Source organism: Pan troglodytes, chromosome 10 (assembly GCF_028858775.2).
Source record: "Pan troglodytes isolate AG18354 chromosome 10, NHGRI_mPanTro3-v2.0_pri, whole genome shotgun sequence".
Classification (NCBI taxonomy): domain Eukaryota; kingdom Metazoa; phylum Chordata; class Mammalia; order Primates; family Hominidae; genus Pan; species Pan troglodytes.
Window position 1 is genome coordinate 102,650,026 of NC_072408.2, and position 22,742 is coordinate 102,672,767.

Sequence of the window (22,742 nt, forward strand, 5' to 3'; positions counted from 1 at the left end):
AAGTATAAATTTTCCAATTTAGTATGTGAAAAGCGATATTTGTATTAGTATTTCTTTTATTAGATTATATGTAAAATTGAATTTTTTTCTTTGCTTGCTAATCAGTTTTATTTCACCCTTTTTACTAATTATCTAAGATGGAATGAATTTCCAATTTCCTAAGGAAGTTAGACCTTTCTCCATTTCTAATATATGCGTTTAATGCTACAAATTTCCCTCTAAGCACTGCTTTTGCTGTGTCCTGTGAATTTTGATAAGTTGTACTTTTATTTACATTTAATTCAAAATATTTAAAATTTTCTCCTGAGATTTCTTCTTTGGCTCATGAGTTATTTAGAAACACATTGTTTAATTTGCAGATATTTGGGGATTCTCCAGCTAACTTTTCTGAGATCATATTTTGTATAATTTCTATTCTTTTAAATTTGTTAAAGTATGTTTAATGGCCCAGCATATGGCCTATTGTGGTGTATATTTCATGTGAATTTGAAAAGAATGTGTAATTCAGCTGTTATTGAAGTATTTGATAAACGTTCACTAGGTCAAATTGACTGATCTGTTCAGATCATCTATAGCTTTACTATTTTCACCCTTTTCAAATGATAGTCACGGTTAGCAACTAGTAAACAACAGAAGAGAAAAGTAAATAGGAAACTAATTACACTTTTAGTGTATATTGTAGGAAACAGACTGCCATGCATGCTTTCCATGAAGTTTTTGGTTTGTATCTATTACCTCTTTCCACAATGAAGAGGATGTAAGAGAGGAAAAGCAGGGTAAGAGGGTGAGCCAGAAACACAGAAGAAGTTGTTGAAAGGACACACCAAACACATCACTAGTCTGAGATTTTTTCCATATTTTATGTAATGCTTTCATGCCTATTGAGAAAATAAATGCTTGTTGATGAAGATTTTAATCTTTATTGGCATTCTTTGGAATTCTTGTTTTTTAACACAAAAGTGATAGTATAACTCTTTTAAAAGACATCTATATAATCTTATGTTTTGAACTGGCTCTCTTTTCACTGAAAAATACCAAAAACTCACAGTTATAGAGTTGGAAGGGTAACTGTAGTACAGAAAGTTTGGCCAATTACATAGTGTTACAGTTTTAAGAGCTGCTTCCAAAGCAATCACACTATTCGGAAAAACTTTTTCATAACAAATGTGTTCTTCCTTTAAAATGTAAACAATGAGCCAATCTTAGAAGCAAACATTGACCGCAGAGTCATATCAAGTCCGTTGTTATAAGTACTTTAGTTTTAACAATGCAGAAACGTGAAGGATAGGTTTACTTTTTAACTCCAACCCTGTTCAAAGATCACTTATTGGCCTCTGAAGGCACAGGTGGCATGCCTGTTATAGTTTAACAGGTAGCCTCTGGGTGAGGTATAGTAGTTCAGATAACTTTGGATGCTTTGGATGCTCTCATGTGTGGCAGTATGCACTTGCTAAAACATTCTCCTCTCTGGGTCTGGAAGCCTAGAGTCTATATCCATATGAGGCACTGGGCAGGTATTCCAGACTTCTGAGTCATGGATGAAAAATGCCATCTTGCAACTGACACAGCAATTCCTTTGCCAAGAAATCATCATATCCTTAGTTTCTTATGTTGAGGTAAATATTCAAGTTCTTGGTAAATAAGGTAGATTTTCTATTTGCAACCTATATCTGAGTATTCATCCTTTTGATAACAAAATTTACAGGGAATATTTTTTCTATCAGAGGCACCGTTAATTATACTAGGCTCTCAAAAGAATTCCAGATTCACCTCAAATACCAGCAACTCAATTCTATTCCACTACTCAGATCTGTTGGGTTGGGTTGAATTGGAATTGTATTACATTTATAGTTAATTTAAGGAGTATTTACATCTTTAGGGAATTTAGTTTACATTTTTATGAACATCATATATTCTCCATGTATTTAGGTCCTCTTAAAGACATTTCAACAAAGTTGCCTAATTTTCTACATAAAAATCTTGCCAATCATTTATTAGATTTATTCCTATACATATTTTTGATTATTTTTTATATGATATATTTTTAAAAGTAATATTTCTTAATCTTTGCTGTATGGGGATGTCATTGATTTTTGTCCATTGATCTTATATCCAGCAACCTTACTAAATTCCTAATTCTAATAATTTGTAGTCTCTTATGCCTAACTCCATGTTTCCATATAAACAACCATATTGTGTACATTTAGGGACCGTTTATTTCTTCTTTCCAATCTTTACAATTTTTATTTGTTTTTCCTTTCTAATTACACTGGCTAGAATATGTAGTACATTTTGAATAGTCACAATATTGGAGGACTGGTGATTTCCTTTATTATCTTTGTGAGGCAAACAATATGCTTTAAAATGTTTGTTTTTTAGCTGGCAACTAGATGTTTTGTACCGAGAGAATTCAAGCTATGTAATCTGCACTATTGCTAGAGTCATTTCTTTTCTTAACTCTTTTCTCCTATGTTTACCTTCTCTACTAGTTGATTTGCCCTTTACACACTCTAAGTCCAAGTGTTACATTTGCTTTTCTCATTTCTAATGGTGTACTTTTGTGGAATTGAATATTGATTGTAGAATCTCCTACCAAGAACTTTTTTCTCTTTTCAAATTATTATACTTCTTAATATTCATGGCTTCTAGAAAGAATTAAATTTAAAAATAAAATTTACCTTCAAAGACAATGAGATGACCATGGATCTACCAAATGCTTTCATGAAATGTTCTTTATTTTTTCCTACAATATTCTCAGTACTTCCAAATGTGCAGGTTGCTCTGCTGCACAATGTTGGGAATGCCATTCACATCATGTGAGTAGCATGCCCTGGGATTCTGCAGCACGCAATCTTCAAGGCTGACTGTGGTAGCCCTGCCTCTGCATTTCACTTTTCTGTCTAATTAGGACTGTGGGGTCTCTCAAGCAATTAGTGATAATCTACTAATGCCTAACTCCAGAAACAACTCTAAATGTGTTTCAAAAAAATTTCTACTTTTGGCTGCAAGCAGAAAAAATATCATGTCTGGGAGATACGTTATGATAATACAGCTTTAATAGGCAACCTCATTCCATGCCAAATCAGTGTTGATACAATATTCTTTTGTTTAGTATTATGTAATTAAGTAAATTGTCACTTCTGTTTCTATAAACACAATTAGGACGAGGTAAAAAAATGGGAAGAGAGGGGAGGAATTCATTTTGGAGAAAGAATCAACATAAAAGTAATATAATTACAACTCTCATTAGTAGTAATAATAATACTTGTGATGAGATGATAATGGTAAGGTAGTAATGATCATCATGATCATCACCATCATAATGATGCTGATATGCCCATGAATCCAAGTTGTTCGGCTTAGTTCCAAGTTTAAGCTGCATTATAGTTTAGTTTCTGCCATAAAAATTTCTTCAAAGCAGAGAGGGAGAGGATTTCATAGCATAGCTTCTGCTTTCTCACTAAGAAATGATATATGTCAAACTTACAGTGACACAAGATTGCCAATTATATTATAACTTTTTAAACTCTCATCCCATGTACAAGCAAGGTCAAAAATTAATTTTATCCGATTGAAACCAGAAGCTTTCTTTAGAAAGGCAGGTCTTTAGTTAAATACTAAAAAGGGCAAAGACTATAGCCAGTTCATTTTTTAGCTGCATATCTAGAGTTTTAAGTTACATATATATAATATACATTATAGGTAATATGGAGAGACTATAGATAGATAGATAGATAGATAGATAGATAGATAGATAGATAGATAGAAACCTATATATAGTATATGTATTTGTGGAATATCTTATTCATTCAGTACTGGATAGCACAGGTCTAGACCTCACAGGGGGTAATACCACAAGGGGAATAATGTGTGCAAAGTGCAGAGTAAGTGCATGTAAATAGCTTGCACTAGCAGAAAAAAGCACTGCAAGGAGCCAAAAGAGGAATATAAATCAATCGTGATCCTGGTAGAATAAAGTTGAGATGCTCTGGCATATTTGCAAGTAATGATACTAGTGAAAGAGCTAAACAGAAGGCAAAAATAGAGACCACAGGTTATAAGAAAAAGTTATGCACAGTCAAGAGTTGGAAAGCAACTTAACTTAAAAAAAATAAAAACCCTCTACCCTGGCAGTGTATAAGGCATACTAGGCTTGCTGCTAATACGAAGTAGCCAGGGACATTTGTCTTTCTATCACTGGTGCCAGGCACAGGGTAAGTTCTCAATATATATTTGTTCACAATGGAGGAAGAGTGATTGGTTAGATAGCTATGTGGCCTACTTAAAAATACCACACTTTGCCAACGTCACATGTGGTTCAAGAAAATCTGTTTCTGAGTTGTTTTTGTGGGTGTGGTTCACAGACAACATTGGTGACACATCAGGAAAGATGGCAAGCAGAACGAGAACTGGTGCTACAAAAAGTGATCTCACTGTAACAGCATGGGTGGGCCTGGAAGTCAGTTCTCATGCAACCCCATTAGTTCTAGAAAGTTCTCATATGACTAAGAAAAAGCTGACAGGAATCAAACAGATTTCATCATTAAGCAAACAGAAAACATCAAGTAAGTAAGGGAAAATGTCGAATGAGGTTAGGAGGAAACAATTTTAGATACTTTTATAGCCTCCGGCCTCTTTCATTCCCTTTCTCAATCAGCTCTCCTCCTATCCCAACCCATGACCCTCTCCTACCCTTACCCCAGGAACACTAACAGAGCAGGGATGTTTCTGTATAATCCATTCAAGAAATTGCACAAGATCACCTAAGAAGAGGCTGCTATAGTCTGAATGTTTGTGTTCCTCCAAAATTCATGTGTTGAAACCTAACCCCCAAGGTGATGGTATTAGGAGGTGGAAGGTGATTGAGTCACCTCATGAATGGGATTAGTGCCCTTAGTACTGGAGAAAGCCTGTTTGCCCTGTTTACACCCTTCTGCCATGGGAGGATTTCTTGAGAAGGTGTGATTTTTGAAGCAGAGAGGGGACCTTCACCAGACATCTAATCTGCTGCTGCCTTGATGGTGGACTTTTCAGCCTCCAGAACTATGAGGAATAAATTTCTGTTGTTTATAAATTACCTAGTGTAAGGTATTTTGTTGTAGCAGCAGGAACAGGAATCTCTGCTTCTAAGACAGAGGCAGAGCCAGGATTTGAAAAATTAGATGCCAGAGCTCCTGGTCATTATTATTGTACTAAACCAGATCATGCAGTAGTAACACTACAGGCAGAAAGCAAAATGCCTTCAAAGCCATTTTCTTAAAATTCTGTCATGAAGCAGCAATTATCCTTCAACTCATTTTTTTTTTTTTTTTTGAGACGGAGTCCCACTCTGTCACCCAGGCTGGAGAGCAGTGGCACGATCTTGGCTCACTGCAACCTCTGCCTCCTGGGTTCAAGCAATTCTTCTGCCTCAGCCTCCTGAATAGCTGGGACTACAGGCACATGCCACCACGCCCGGCTAATTTTTGTAGTAGAGAAGGGGTTTCAATGCATTGACCAGGCTGGTCTTAAACTCCGGACCTCGTGATCCGCCTGCCTCGGCCTCCCAAAGTGCTGGGATTACAGGCGTGAGCCACTGCGCTCAGCCTCAACTCAGTCTTTAACCAAAGGTTGCAACTTTCTTTACCAGCAAAAGCCACCTAAAAATTTTAAAATCATCCACCAGTAAAAAACAAGAAAACAACCAAGATTCTGAAATCTCCAACAATGAAGAATAGAGGAGGGAGAGGGCAGGGTGAACATGTTACTCCCACTAAGCCTCATTCATAAAATGGGAGTAATAATAACACATATCTTAGAAGATTGTGGTAGGATTAAATACATTAATAAAGCACTCAGAATAATGCTTGACACATCATACGCATTTAATAAAAATTAACTATTATTTATCTTTTTCCTACCAGGTGCAGTGGTGCTTTTTTTCTTTTTTGCTAATTAGCCTAGAGTAAATTGCAATGTGTCTTCAGTTCCTGAAGCCTAAGGATGTGACGTCCAGCAATGTACTCATATTTTTAAAAATTCTATACAACTTATTTGGGTAATTCCATGTTGTGATAGTAATAATGTAATAATACTAACTCACCATAATTTGTTATTTTAACCAGACATTTTTAATTGCTCTAACCAAAGTGAATTAAAAGATTACTGATCATGCTGCAAAAGCAGAATGGTGAAATGATTAGGAGCCTAGACGCTCATGTTCTAACTCTAGGTTAGAATCTCACTCACTAGCAGAGTGATTTTGGGCAAATTATCTATCTTCTTTATGCCTCAGTTTCCTCATCTGTAAATTGGGATACTACGAGTATTTCTCTCAGAGATTTCTTATGAGGACTATATTAGTCTGTTCTCACACTGCTATAAAGAACTACCTGAGACTGGGTAATTTATGAAGACAAGAGGTTTAATTGACTCAGTTCCACAGACGTAACAGGAAGCATGACTGGGAGGCCTCAGAAATCTCACAATCATGGTGGAAGGCAAAGGGAAACAGGGACCTTCTTCTCAGGGCAGCAGGAGAGAGAGAGAGCGGGGAGAACCACCACACACTTTTAAACCATCAGATCTCTTGAGAACTCACTCACTATCACGAGAATAGCATGGGAGAATCCGCCCCCATGATCCAATCACCTCTCACACCAGGTCCTTCCCTACACACGTGGGGATCACAATTCAAGATGAGATTTGGGTGGGGACACAGAGTCAAACCATATCAAGGACTAAATGAGTCATCATTGCACATAAAGTTCTAGGAATAGTGTCTTGCACATAGTATGTACTTATATAAGTTGTTTCTTTTATACTTTTTCCATATAGTTAAGAAAATATATTTTGCCAGTTGATTTTTACAAGTTTATTAGTAAAATGTTCATAGAGAAACATTTACATTTCCTTACTCTAAATGTCCAAAATATATTTAATACTTATTTAACATACTTATTTTACATGGCTGAATATTACATGGTTGAAATTAAAGGCTTTATGTCAGCCTAATTTTAATATATTGTAGTTATTGCTTTAATTGTAATATATTGTAGTATATTGTAATTGTAATATATTGTAGTTATTGCTAATTGTAATATATTGTAGTTATTGCTTTAATTCTATTTTAATCTTCAGATGTTTAGTTAAGATCACACTGCTTTTCATTATCTCAGCCTATTTCTTTTCTCAAAATCCATGCATAGGCTTCAATTATAATGTTTATATAATTGACTAGTAAATTCCCTCACTAACAAAGTAAACTATTAGGCTATAACAAATATGATACATACTTAGACTATTTTTATCTTTATATACAGACACTGCTAAACATCATAAATCATAAAGCTTAAAGATTTTTAAAAATACATGTATATATTTTTAATTTTTATGCTTAGCTACCACTATGAGTATTGAAATTAACAACAGCCTCAAATCAAGCAGTGAAAAATGCTAGTGAATGATCACATTTTAATGCTGCTTAATTTTTAGGCTTCTGGTGTGAATTAGCTATGAGATACAGCAATTTAAAGGATAATGACTAAACTCTTTCCTATTTCCTGCTTAATTTCCTTTTAAAGAAAAGTATTGGACTTTAAAAAATATTACTCATTCTTTAAATAAAGAAAACCAGGGAATTAGAATTCTCTTAACAAGTGCATCTTCTAGAGCAGCAGTCTCCAATCTTTTTAGCACCAGGGACTGGTTTCACGGAAGACAATTTTTCCATGGACGGGGTCGGTGGGGGGATGGTTTTGGGATAAAACGGTTCCACCTCAGATCATCAGGCATTAGATTCTCATAGAGAGCCTGCAGCCTAGCTCCCTTGCATGTGCAGTTCACAATAGGGTTTGAATTCCTATGAGAATCTATTGCTGCCACTAATCGGACAGGAGGCGGAGCTCTTGTGGTAATGCTGGCCGGCCACTCACCTCCTGCTGTGCAGGCTGGTTCCTAACAGGCCACGGACCAGGAGTTGGGGACCCCTGTTCTAGAGCAAAGAATTTCAGATGAAGAAATAAGTGACTAAAACAAAAGCACTTTTATAAGTTTAGAAAGGATGGCTCTATATAGATCTACATAAGAAGAAAAAAAATCAATCAAATAGTATCTGTGTCACGTTGATGTATCTTGTTGAACCTTCTAGTCCCATCCCAATGTTTAGCATCGTAAACACACATGCAGGCCAGGTGTAGGTGGCATTGGGGCAGCACTACAGTGACAAGAGCACCTTGGGAAGTACCATAAGCAGAGAATGTTTGCATTTGGGTCACTCCCAGGAAAGTTGCAGAGACATAATAGAAAAAAGCTAAAACTACAAAGGCATTTTTTTAAAAAAGGTTAACTTATTATTATTATTTTAAAATTTTACTTTAAGTTCTGCGATACGTGTGCAGAACGTGCAGGTTTGTTACATACATTTGTATGTGCCATGGTGGTTTGCTGCACCTATCAACCTGTCATCTAGGTTTTAAGCCCCACATGCATTAGGTTATTTGTCCTAATGCTCTCCCTCCCCTTGCCCCCAAGCCCCCAACAGGCCCTGGTGTGTGATGTTTAAAATGATTAACTTATAAAGAAACCAAAGTGATCAGCTTTCACATTTATAATTATAGAAAACATTAAACTCACATTGCTAAGGGTGTAGTTAAGACTTTCTTCATCTTCAGCTATGTCCTTTTAGGGAACTGAACATTTTTTAATTTTTTATACAAAATTTAAAAACTCTCCTTATTTAAAATTGATTGACTACCCAAAAATGTGTCTTTCTTTGCTTCCATTCCATGATTTATAAAGAATTAGCTTTAGTACTCTTTTTAGAGTGTAGGTTGAAAAGGCATTTTATTTTCCACCTCGGAGTAATTTTTAAACCACATCAATTATTTTTCATGTGCAGCCGTTTTTATCCACAAATTATTGCCTTAGGCATTTTTACTTTACCACACATTTCAGAAGAGAAGGAATGAAGGGGAACCAGCTAATCTACAAATGTTCACCTACAGTAGATCAGGCCAGAAAAGGAGAGAAGAATATGACCCAAAACTTCTTCAGAAATAAGAACTGCTTATTAATAGTCTAAAGCAGGGTGTCCAATCTTTTGGCTTTCCTGGGCCACACTGGAAGAAGAAGAAGTGTCTTGTGCCACACATAAAATACACTAGCACTAAAGAAAGCTGATGAGCTAAAAAAAGAAAAAAGAAAAAGAAAAAAGCAAAAAAAAATCTCATAATGTTTTAAGAAAGTTTATGAATTTGTATCAGATTGTAAGCCTCTTGAGAACAATCTTGGGCTTTATTTATGTTTCCCAGCACATAAGTAAACATTTCCCAACAAAATGCATAAATGGTAGGGGATAAAGTAAATTGGGAATCAACTCTTTAGTGATAATTAAATGCAAGGAAAGTAGATTATATATTCAGCGTTTACCAAGCTTGGTAAATAAAGCACAAGATTGTTCTCAAGAGGCATACAATCTGATTTGGCATGTAATAATTTGCACATAAAGCAATGAGAAACTACTATAAGGCAATAAAACATGCTAGAGACTGGGAGACCCAGAAAAAGAAAAAAAAAGCTGGATGGCGACTATGATAAGGTTTGGATATGCTAAAAAGGGGCAAGAAAGACATTCTCCAAAGGAATACATGAAAGTTTAAAATTAATAAGGGGCTGGGCGTGATGGCTCACAGCTGTAATCCCAGCACTTTGGGAGACAGAAGAGGGAGGATCGCTTAAGCTCAGGAGTTGGAGACCAGCCTGGGTGACATACTGAGACCTCGTCTCTACTAAAGATAACAAAAATTAGCCAGGCATGGTGGCACAAACCTATAGTTCCAGCTACTCAGGAGGCTGAAGTGGGAGGCTCACTCAAGCCCCGAGGCTACAGTAAACTATGATCATGCCATTACACTCCAGAAGGAGTGTAATATCTTTTCTGTTTGCTAAAATTATACTGCTTTGGATTCACCCATTTATTTCTATCATGTTTTCTAAGAAGGAGAAAAGGCTACAAGATATTGAGATGTTCACCTGTCAATGAAAAGGAGCTATAATTTGGCCCAGAAAGAAAGTCTATTGATCCAAGGAGCAGCTTAGACACAGAGCTGTTTTCAGTATTACCCAGGTCTCATGCTATCCACCACCAGCAGTCCTCACTGAACTTCCCCCCAAGCTGAATAATTCTAAACTTTAGAAAATGCTAACAATTTTTAAAGTGTCAAGAAATTATGGTAAAATGAACACTTACATTTGGTACATGATATGAACATAAACAAACAAAATATTTTACTACAGAACCATAAATTGATGGAATGATCAAATAAGATTATAGAATCACGGCTATAGAAATAGAAATACAAGGTCAGGAGCAGTGGCTCATGTCTGTAATCCCAACACTTTGGGAGGCCGAGGTGGGCAAATCATGAGTTCAAGAGATCGAGACCATCCTGGCCAATAGTGAAACACCATCTCTACTAAAAATAGAAAAATTAGCTGGGCGTGGTGGTGCATGCCTGTGGTCCCAGCTACTTGGGAGGCTGCGGCAGGAGAATTGCTTGAACCTGGGAGGCAGGGGTGGCAGTGAGGTGAGATCGCGCCACTGCACTCCAGCCTGGTGACAGAGTGAGACTCTGTCTCAAAAACAAACAAACAAAAAGAAATACAAGTCTGTTGACTAAGCCTACCATGACTCATGTAGGATGATATCGTCTAGAGAAAAACATGGCCATTAAATCAAGTACTTGTGATAACAGTCAAATGATATCAAGTTCTAAAGTCAGAGAGAAATAGTTAAATCAATAACTGAAAATTTACAGATTTTATTGGATAAATGGTGAAGTATTTAGTTGTGAAAATATAAACTTTTCTCCAGAGTTAAAATGCCTGAGTACTGACCCTCCTTTGTTTGTAATTGACAATATCCCTAAGATATTTTCTTAAAGAAAATTATCAGTATCAACATTTTAACTCTGGAGAAAATATATATATATATAATGATAATTTTCTTTAAGAAAACATCCTATGGTTTTTGTCAATTACAAATAAAGAAGGATTAGCATTCAGGTTCTTTGCCTTAAGGAAACAGAACTCTGAATGTAGAGCTCTTTATGACTCCAATAAAGGGCATATATTTTTCTGTATCTCCTAGAAAGAGGTGTGGAAGTTTTTGGTGGTTGAAGAATTAGAATCCGAGTTAGATTCTGTTCTCTTAAAACAGGATCCATTTTCCGCATGTAATTTCACAATGGGTGCTATGACCAGCTAAGCCTATAAATGATCACTGCACCAAATCAGGACTCTAATATACTACTGTTTTACTTTATATGCCTAGTACATATAGCAAAGTTGCATAACAGAAGAAAAACAAACCCTGGTTTTACCATTCTCATGGCGTTAACATAATCTCCAGTGAGTAAAATGATACTTCTTAAAAATTGGCCCAATTTATCTATTGTAACTATAGCCTATAACGTACTTTCAGTAACAGGGTGATCATGATAAAGAAGAATGCTGGCCAGGTGTGGTGGCCCACACCTGTAATCCCAACACTTTGGGGGACAGAGGCAGGAGGATTGCTTAAACCCAGGAGTTTGAGAACAGCCTTGGCAACGTAGCAAGACACCATCAATACAAAAAATTTTAAAAACTGGCTGAGCAGCTGGGCGTGGTGGCTCATGCCTGTAATCCCAGCACTTTTGGAGGCCAAGGCGGGCGGATCACCTGAGGTCAGGAGTTCGAGACCAGCCTGGCCAACATGGTGAAACCCCATCTCTACTAAAAATACAAAAATTAGCTGGGTGTGGTGGCAGCATCTGTAGTCCCAGCTATTCGGGAGGCTGAGGGAGGAGAATTGCTTGAACCCAGGAGGCGTAAGTTGCAGTGAGCCAAGATCATGCCACTGTACTCCAGCTTGGGCAACAGAGTGAGACTCTGTCTCAAAAAAAAAAAAAAAAAAAAATTAGCTGAGCATGGTGACACCTTCTTATAGTCCTTCCTACTTCAGAGCCTGAAATAACAGGATCACTTGAGCCCAGGAGGTCAAGGCTGCAGTGAGCCACGATCACACCACTACCCTCTATTCTGGGCAACAGAATGAAACTCCATTTCACTTAAAAAAAAAAAAAAGAAGAAGAAGAAGAAGAAGAAGTAGAACCCTCTTTGTCATTCAACACCTGTTTTTGAAAACTTGATATGTGGCTAACAGAACAGAGTGTCCCTGGAAAGAGGTCTTTTTTTCTTTTGAGACAGTCTGACTCTGTTGCCCAGGCTGGAGTACAGTGGTGCAATCATGGCTCACCGCAGCCTCAACCTCCCAGGCTCAAGCAATCCTCCCACCTCAGCCTCCCAAGTAGATGGGACGATAGGCAGTGCCACCACACCTGGCTAATTTTCTAAAACTTTTTTGTAGAGGCAGGGTCTCACTATGTTGCCCAGGCTGGTCTCAAACTTCTGGGCTCAACAGATCCTTCTGCCTTGGCCTCCAAAAGTGCTGGGATTACAGGTTTGAGCCATCGTGCCCAGCCTAAGAAGTCTTTTTAATAAGGAAAGACTCTGGAACAAAGAAGATAAAGGAGTTTCAAGCTTATTTGATTTGGAGGGAAAGACTCTGGAGTTCAAGCTTATTTGATTTAGAGTATCTTTACACAATGTAGTGAAATTTCATTAATTTGTATTCATACAATTAACTAATTTCACCTAGTTTGGGCTATTCTGTAATATTTATGATGCAAGAAAGTCAGTAACAAAATTATAAACTAGTTCTTTCCGGTTAGGTGTAAAATGAAAACAGTTGGACAATTATTCAGGCACTAGAAAATATTATGTGGAGCAACTCCTAGGATTTGGCTTGCTCCCCACGGAAAAACCAGCTTCCAAATAAATATTTCAGCAAACAAATCTATTACTTTTTTCTTTTCTTAATTATTCTTAGAAAAAATGTATATATAAACACTTTGACTGTTATCCATAAGTCAAATATTTCCAAAGTAGACATTGCCCACGTTTGGTTAATTACCTGAATTTACAGGGTTGGTTTCCATTCCATTCATTTGCGTAGTCACGTTGTTTAGTTCACATGATATGTGCCAGCCTCAGCTGAAATTCTAGTTATTGGCAGAGTTTAAGAAAGCTTGGGAAAGGAACCTGGGCAAGTGCTTTTATCCATTCTGGTCAAGGGGTCCTGATCTGGAGTCCATGCATGAGCTTTTAGGAGGTCTGCAAATCTGCAAAACCTGCATGTAACAATTGTATATGTTTTCATAAAAAATTTTTTTGAGGCAGGGTCTCACTCTGTCACCCAGGCTGGGGTACAGTGGTGTGATCTCAGCTCACTGCAACCTCTACCTCCCAGGTTCAAGCGATTCTCCTGCCTTAGCCTCCCGAGTAGATGGGACTACAAGAACATGCCATCAAGCCCAGCTAATTTTTGTATTTTTTTGGTAGCAACAAAGTTTCACTGTGTTGGCCTGTCTGGTCTCAAGCTCCTGTCCTCAAGTGATCCGCCAACCGTGGCCCCCAAAGTGCTGGGATTACAGGTGTGAGGCACTGCGCCCGGCTGATTTTTATACGTTTAGAAGAAAATTTCCAGAGAGTTCACGATTTTCATGATTATCAAAGGTCTCTCTCCTTCTAAAAAGGTTCAATTATTGATTTAAGGAGTTCTTATTTGTCAGTCCTTATTGGAGATCCAATGCTCCAATGAACTGAGATACAATTTTGGGTTGAAAGATCTGAAATGGTGTCTTCTTTCCACTGACCACAAGCTGGGCTTTGAAATTAGAGTCGTAACCTTTCCCTTGCAAATCCCTGGAAGGTCTGCTTTCAACAGCTCGCTGCCGTTTGAAGGAAAAACTGTTCCAAATGTAATTATATACATATTGGGGATATTAAACATTTCTTCTGAGAAAGTTTCTTGTATCCTTTGTTTATTTGGTTAACAATACTTTTGCAACCCTATTATACGCAGTATGTGCCAAGGATAAAAGGATAAACCCAAATACACGTGTCCTTTGTCTTCCTGGATGGATATATAGCAGAGAACATTTTCATTTTTCATAATTCTCTGTATCTACTGGAGAAAGAAAATGATAAAACATATCCAAGTTTATCTAATTTCAACCAGAAACTCTCAAATTAAATGCATGAAGTAAAGTGACATCTAGTGTTGGTTAAGTGGCAGTGAAATATGTGTCAGGACAAGGCATACTTTAACTTTCTTTGAACAGACTGTTAAACTTGGCTTTGTTAAGTTGCCAACTCCGGAAAGCATAGTTTTGCTTTTAAAAATGTTTTAGAGTAATTCTGAAATAATCTGAATTTAAATGCTAATAACATTGTTTTTATTTTTTCAAAATAAAATGCTTAATGCCTACAGAAAAGTCTAGAGAATGAAATAACAGTTACGTATCTACCACCCAACTCTGTCAAATCTTAACGTTTTGCTTTACTTACATCAGATATTTTAAACATAAAATGTAATAGACACATTTGATGCCTTATTAACTATTTCTGATTTCATGTCCATCTTGTTCTCTTTAGAAGTAATCAATATTTGGTTTATTATCTCTGTGACTTTTTGTATTTTTATTACATATTTGTGTACACATAGAATTTATAATATTGCACATATTTTATAGCTGATATAAGGGATACCATATGGTACAAATATTTCTGCAACTTACTTTTTCTAGTTTAATATTATGCTTTGGAGATTTCGTGATATTGGTCATCTAACTTCAGTCATTTACTGTAACTGCTGTATGTTAACATTCCATTGAATGAATTATACAACAATTTATTTAATTTACAGCTGATGGACATTCAGAGTGTTTTCAGTCTCTTGCTCTTATAAACCATGCTACAGTGAACACTCTTATACATGACCCACTGTGCACACATTTGTGAGTTTCTCTAGGCTGCACAACGAGGAGGTATTGCACAAGTGTATACTTTCAAAACATCTCTAGCTATTGAGCATTTGCTCTCCAAGATGGTTGTACCAATTTACACCCTCAGTAGAAGTGTAAGAAAACTTCTGTGGCTTCACATTCTCGCCAGCACTTGGTATTGCCAGGCTTTTTAATTTCTGACAATCTGCTTGATGTAAAATCTTATCTCATTGTGGTTTCAATTTGCATTTCTCTGACAAGTAGTAAAACTGAGTTATTTATTTATTTATTTATTTATTCATTTATTTTGAGACAGAGTCTCGCTCTGTCGCCCAGGCTGGAATGCAGTGGCGCGATCTCGGCTCACTGCAAGCTCCGCCTCCCAGGCTCACGCCATTCTCCTGCCTCAGCCTCCCGAGTAGCGGGGACTACAGACGCCTGCCACCACGCCCAGCTAATTTTTTGTATTTTTAGTAGAGACGGGGTTTCACCGTGTTAGCCAGGATGGTCTCGATCTCCTGACCTTGTGATCCACCCGCCTCGGCCTCCCAAAGTGCTGGGATTACAGGCGTGAGCCACCGCACCCGGCCGAGCTTTTTAAAAATATGTTTTTACTACTGAAGTTTCTTCCGTGAATTGCCTATTCCTATTCTATGCCTACTGGATTGCTGGCATTTTCCTTTAAGTACTTACTGATATAAGTACTTTGTAGGCTTGATATATTGCAAATATTGTTTCTCAGTTTATGGCTTGGCTGTTCACTGTGTTCATGGCATCTTTTCATTTTAAAGCAATCGACTTTGGCTGGGCGCGGTGGCTCATGCCTGTAATCCCAGCAATTTGGGAGGCCAAGGCAGGTGGATCACCCGAGGTCAGGAGTTTGAGACCAGCCTGGCCAACCTGGTGAAATCTGTCTCTACTAAAAATACAAAAATTAGCCAGGCGTGGTGGTGTGTGCCTGTAATCCCAGCTACCCAGGAGGCTGAGGCAGGAGGATCACTGGAACCCGGGAGGCAGAGGCTGCAGTGAGCTGAGATTGTGCCACTGCACTCCAGCCTGGGCAACAGAGCAAGACTTTGTCTCAAATAAATAAATAAATAAATAATAATCAACTTTATGAATCTTTCCCTTTTTATTGCTTATTTTAAAATCTTTTTCTTTTTTTTTTGAGGCAGTGTCTTGCTCTGTTGCCCAGGCTGGAGTGCAGTGGCACGATCTTGGCTCACTGCAACCTCTGCCTTTGGGGTTCAAGTGATTCTCCTACCTCAGCCTCCTAAGTAGCTGGGATTACAGGCATCTATCACGATGCCCAGCTAATTTTTGTATTTTTAGTAGACATGGTGTTTCACAATGTTGGCCAGGTTGGTCTCGAACTTCTGACCTCAAGTGATCTGCCTGCTTCGGCCTCCCAAAGTGCTGGGATTACAGGCTTGAGACACTGTGCCTGGCCTTAAAATCTTTATTAAGCTTTTCTCCTTTATTTTCTCTTAAAATGTTTAAAGTTTTTTTTTCCTTATTTAGGTTTCTAAATTATAAACTTTTCTGTATTGTGTGAGGTAGAAAATTCGATTCCTTTTGTATCATGGATAATGATTGTCCTAGCATTATTTATTGAAGAAACCATCCTTTCCTCATTGTTCATTTTAGCTCATCACCGAAGTCACTTATGAAATTAATTTGGGGCCAGGCACAGTGCTCACACCTGTAATTCCAATACTTTTGGAGGTCAAGGCAGGAGGATTGCTTGAGGCCAGGAGTTCGAGACTAGCCTCGAAAACAAAGTGAGACTCCCATCTCTACAAAAAATGTTCTAAAATTAGCCCAGCACAGTGATGTGTCTGCCATTGCATTATTTGGGAGGCTGAGGCAGGAGGATTGCTTGAGCCCAGGAGTTTTAGGCCGCAGTGAGCTTTGATGGCACCACTGCACTCAAGCCTGAGTGACAGATCTTTAAAAAAGAAAAAAATAATAACTTTGTAAGATTTGTCTTGCATAGCACTACCTGGCTCCTGAGGTTCCCTCAGTTAAGTCAGGTGTGTATACTGACTTCCACCTATGGGTTCATCCCTACTCACATGCTGAGCCTGTTTTGCTATCTGTTGTCTGAGAAATATTGGTCAGCATCAGGACCATTATTCCTAGTGTTTCCATACTCCATTCCTGCATTCTGGCCACTTGTTTTTTCTTGGGGTCCAATCCTTGTTGTTTGCGCTCCTATTCTAGGTTCTGAGCTAGGATGGCCAACCATCCTGGTTTTCCCAGGACCAAACTACCTGGTTTCCCCAAATGCAAGACTTTATGTGCTAAAATTGTGACCATCCCTGGCAAACTTGGCCTGGATGGTTGGTCACTTTAGATGTATCCTGCGGTTTTTGCTTCCTCCTGTGTTGACCTCTTGACTGTCTAGTTTGGTGTTATCTCTGTGCTCACAAATCATATTTACCTTGAACTTGTATTCGTTGAGTGCCTATGATGTCAGAGGCTGTATGAAGCATTTTCATATGTGGTATCTCATTCAGCCGTTAGACAGCTCTGCATGATTTCCTTTTACAGATGAGGAGGATTTTATGTAGTTAGCCAGGACCACAAAATTAGTGACACAAAAGAATAAAACCCAAGCCTCCTGACTACACATTTTTTATTTCCACCAAACTTGTCATCTTTCCAGCCCGAGTTGCATACTTGGGGCCTCCACTCTGTACTAACTGAACTTCAGGGTGAACTCCATTATGCCTTGCCTAGCCTCTTGCTGTCCTTCATACATCTTTTTTTTTTTTTTTTTTTTTTTTGAGACAAGGTCTGGTTCTATCTATCGCCCAGGCTGGAGTGCAATGGCACAATCTCAACTCACTGCAACCTCTGTCCCTCTCTATCCACCAGGCTCAAACTATCCTCCCACCTCAACCACCCAAGTTGCTGGAACTACAGGCACAAGCCACAATGCCCAGCTAATTTTTGTATTTTTTGTAGAGATGGGGTTTTGCCATATTGCCCAGGCTGGTCTCAAACTCCTAGGCTCAAGTGATCCACCCCTCAGCCTCCCAAAGTGCTGAGATTTATAGGCGTGAGCCACCACACCCAGCCTATCCCTCACACATCTTTAACCTAATATGATAGTACTTGAAGTCAACATCTTCTATTGCAAAGCACAAATGACAAGCCCATTTGTTATGCAATGGTATAAATATCTCAAATGTTTCATTAGGATAAGCACTAAGAAGAAAAACAAACATGAATATAATAGCATGGCACATCACACTGCCACATCAGATTGCATCCCTCCAGTTAATATGTCATGGCATAGGATGCGGAATCTTTGCATTTTAATGTATTCATTTCATTAATATTTCCTTTTTGGTAGTTTATTTAAGAAATCCTTCATTAAGTTATTCTCCTTCAATTTCTCCAAATACCTAATTTAATTAATTTGTAGATTATGAATACAAAATATTTGTAGAATATTAGTTTCCCAAATATTAACAGAAATTAGGTGTGTATGTGGGATGGGAGGTGGGCCAATTAGTTTGGGAAACAAATATCTTATTATAGAACTTCTCAGTCTCTATTTTGCTAATTTGCAGTGTGACTTTCCTACAGAGAGATAGAGTGTGTGGCATTTTTCAAATGCTACGAATTTTCCAAATGACCATGACACCTTTTTCTTTTGTTGCATTGGTTTTGTTTCATAATTTCCCATGTGCCTTGGAATATCCACTGGGAAATGGTGTTTTCATCTCTAACAGCACAATACCCTCCAGAGGGCAGCAGATTCCCTTGGCATATAGCCAATCATCTATTCATTGAACAGATTGATGAGGGACCTGGAGCGTGTTATATTATTATTCCAGTCAGGGATGTAAAATTTCTAGTTTCTGTAACAGAGAGAGGCATTAAAATTTAGCTCAAGGCTAATAATAAAATAAATTATTGGCACTGAGATATAATACAAAAAAAATCCAATCATATCTCTGATGGATTACAATGGCATGCATTGTATTGTAAAGTCCAGATCATGTCTCTATTTATCCTCTTAGTCTCAATCAAACAACAAATATTAGTTGAGTGTTCCATAAGGAATAAAATGAAATATTACCATTAGTTCATTTCTCAAGGAACTAAGAGATCAGAGAGATAGTTAGATAAGGCAACACATTAGTTCATTGGATTTCATTGGCTGCAAATCAGAATCACTGGGGGACACTTTTAAACAATAATAATGCTCAAATCTCACCTAAGAACATTAAATTTGAATCTTTGTGTTTGGTTCCAGGCATGAGATTTTTTTTTTAAATTATACTTTTAAGTTCTAGGGTACATGTATACATGTGCCATGTTGGTGTGCTGCACCCATTAACTCGTCATTTACATTAGGTATTTCTCCTAATGCTATCCCTCTCCCCTCCCCCACCCCATGACAGGCCCTGGTGTGTGATGTTCCCCACTCTGTGTCCAAGTGTTCTCATTGTTCAATTCCCACCTATGAGTGAGAACATGCAGTGTTTGGTTTTCTGTCCTTGTGACAGTTTGCTGAGAATGATGGTTTCCAGCTTCATCCATGTCCCTACAAAGGACATGAACTCATCAATTTTTATGGCTGCATAGTATTCCATGGTGTATATGTGCCACATTTTCTTAATCCAGTCTATCATTGATGGACATTTGGGTTGGTTCCAACTCTTTGCTATTGTGAATAGTGCTGCAATGAACATAACGTGTGCATGTGTCTTTATAGTAGTATGATTTATAATCCTTTGGATATATACCCAGTAATGGGATGGCTGGGTAAAATGTATTTCTAGTTCTAGATCTTTGAGGAATCACCACACTGTCTTCCACAATGGTCAAACTAGTTTACACTCCCACCAACAGTGTAAAAGTGTTCCTATTTCTTCACATCCTCTCCAGCACCTGTTGTTTCCTGACTTTTTAATGATAACCATTCTAACTGGTGTGAGATGGTATCTCATTGTGGTTTTGATTTGCATTTCTCTGATGGCCAGTGATGATGAGCATTTTTTCATGTGTCTGTTGGCTGCATAAATGTCTTCTTTTGAGAAGTGTCTGTTCATATCCTTCCAGGCATGAGATTTTAAAAACATGTTTTCAGGTGATTCTAACGAGTGGCCAGGGTTGAGACTATTGCATTAAGAGGATAAAAAAGTATTTTTGGAAAGAGGTTTCTGACCTTTTCAAGCAGGTGGAGGAATTTAGAATCCTTTTCCCAGGGAGAATGTTTCAAATGTAGAAGAGTACAAAAAAGACAATGGTCATTCTTACATCCTCTGTTCAAAGTTAACCTTTGTTAGCGTCTTTATTCTTTCTTAGCTGTCAGAATTGCAAACAACAAAATCATACAAAACCCACATCTTATAGTTCCTAAACTTAACCTTAAAAAACATTTCCTAGGAGAGCAAAAGACATCATTTTTTTCATCTCCAAAAATGCATTATAACTCACCCTAGTTAACAAATAGTCTGGCATATTCCAAATAGATCCACTGGGCCATAGACCTCATCTAACAAAGATGAATTCTGTTCATTTGCTCCTTGAATAGAGCTAAGAGGCTTATTTGTGCAAAGACTAACTGATGAGGTGGAAGAGAGAGCAAGACAGCAAGAAAATATTAGTGAATATATATCTTCCAATTGCAAAGAGATATGGAGCAAGAACCTGCCTAGATGGAAGGAATGAGAACTATAGGCTATAGTTATGGATGGGAGGTTTTCTTTATGCAAAATTAACTAGCTTATAGTGGGAAGTGAGTGGATGGAAACGTGTCTCATTAACATCATGTTCGAACTTACCATAAGCTCAGTGAGGGTCAATAACCTGATAGGATGGCTGTTTTTAGGGCATCATAGGACTGAAGAAGACTTCCTGACAACCGTTAAAAATCTTTGAACTAGAAGACAAACTTGAAAAAAAAATACAAGCAGAAATATGTCCTCTGACAGCTGATAGGTATTTTAAGCAATGGATCTGATCCATATTTTGCAAAAGGCTCTAGAAATTAAACTAAAAATGCTTCACTAGGTCTAATGAAGTATATCTTGAATGATCCAGAGGAAGATATTATTTTCATCCCCATTTAATAGATGAAGTATCTAAAATCAGAGAAACTGACTGATTTTCTCTAGACTACAAGCTAATAAGTAGACAACTGGGACTTGAAGCCAGGCACACTGATTGTCTCCATAGTCTGTGTGCTTAACCACTGCATGGTACTGCCTCATAACTTACAGAAAAAAATTCGCATTGCATTACAGAAAACCTATATATTCACACATTACATTTATTACCCATTCTAAGGGACACACTATAATGTCTCTAAATTTGGGATATTACTAGTAATCAATGGTGTCTATAATTTTAGTTGATACATATATTAATACATACCTGATATCTATAATTATAATCAACAAACAATTGGTATATAGAACAATGGTGCATCTTTGAAATAGAGTAAAATAAATCTCATAGGCACTTGTACTTGTTCTTTCTCTAAGGGAAATGTTTGTGAATTCAGAAATCCTTTTCTTTTCTAGGAAAAGTGATGAATTAATTACAAATTTCTGCAAATGGAAGTTCATTCATTTATTTGGCCACCAAATATTTTTTGAGTTTGGAGAGCAAAGCAGTAGAGTCTCAACTCTGAAGTCAGACAGACCTGGGTGGAATCCTGGCCACACCATTTTCAAGCTATGTAACCTTGAAGAAATTCTGTAATCTCTCTAAACCTCAATAAAATGAAAATGTTCACAGTGTCTTATAGGTTTATTGTGAGGATTTAATGCAATAACTCATTTAAGGGATAATACCTTTTCGGCATATTAAAAATGCCATCTATTAGTATCATTATTTAAAAACCTGTTAAACATCCCCATTTTGTTACAGTGTTCTAAGGTTTGTTAACAACCTTAAGACAATGAAATAAGGATAAAATTTTGCCCTCATAAAGCTTATATCCTCATAGGAAAAGACACAATTATTATTGTGTTCATGTGGTGATCACCAGGCAAGTCACTTAAGAGTTTGAAGATAAATAAGATGCCTTATCTAATGGTTAAAATCTTACTAAAGAAAATCTCTTTGAAAGTAGCTTATATTTTTACAAGATAAAGCATTCCTATATATGGTCTAGTAAAAGATTTAAAGTAGGCAATCCAGAAAGATTTGTTGAATCAAATTGCACTGCATGTCTTCCTTTCTAATTTGCTATGAGTTAGGAACCACAAGCAGCCTTTTCCTAACAATGTTAAAAAAAACTTTTGTGCTGGGCGCAGTGGTTCGTGGCTATAATCCCAGCACTTTGGGAGGCTGAGATGGGTGGATCACTTGAACTCAGGAGTTTGAGACCAGCCTGGACAACATAGTGAGACTCATCTCTAAAAAAAATACAAAAATTAGCTGGCCGTGGTGGTGTATGTCTGTAGTCTCAGCTACTCACGAGGCTGAGGTGGGAGTATCGCTTGAGCCCAGGTGTTGGAGGTTGCAGTGAGCCGAGACTGTACCACTGCACTCCAGCCTGGGCAACAGAGACAAACTCTGTCTCAAAAAAAAAAAAGTAAAGTAAGATAAAAATAAAAAATAGTTTTCCTTTAACAATCCTACAGAATCACAGGAAATTTTAAAATATCAAATATATAGCATCTACCTTCCAATTACACATTCAGATGTTTTCACTCATTGCCATATGTGTTATCATCACATATTAACTGTTATCTTTTATCACTGTAATAATTGTCTTTTATTACCAACTATATGCTGAGATGCCAAAAAATAAAACTTACCATGTAAGGTGGATTAAACCCCAACGATCAGTTCACAGTGACAGTTTACCATACGCTAACAGCCCTTTATGTAAGATGAGAACAA

At 37.4% G+C, this 22,742-nt stretch overlaps 2 long non-coding RNA genes across 4 annotated transcripts in view; one reads left to right on the forward strand and one right to left on the reverse strand.

Annotated features, from left to right (window-relative positions):
- Positions 1-22,742, reverse strand: part of LOC107967605 (uncharacterized) — a 64,219-nt gene that overhangs the window by 9,800 nt on the left and 31,677 nt on the right. The gene's annotated exons all lie outside the window — the stretch shown is intronic.
- On the forward strand, positions 1,443-21,638 carry LOC107967606 (uncharacterized). Its single transcript, XR_001708197.1, has 2 exons — positions 1,443-1,616; positions 21,413-21,638. It is a non-coding gene; the product is annotated as an uncharacterized LOC107967606 (long non-coding RNA).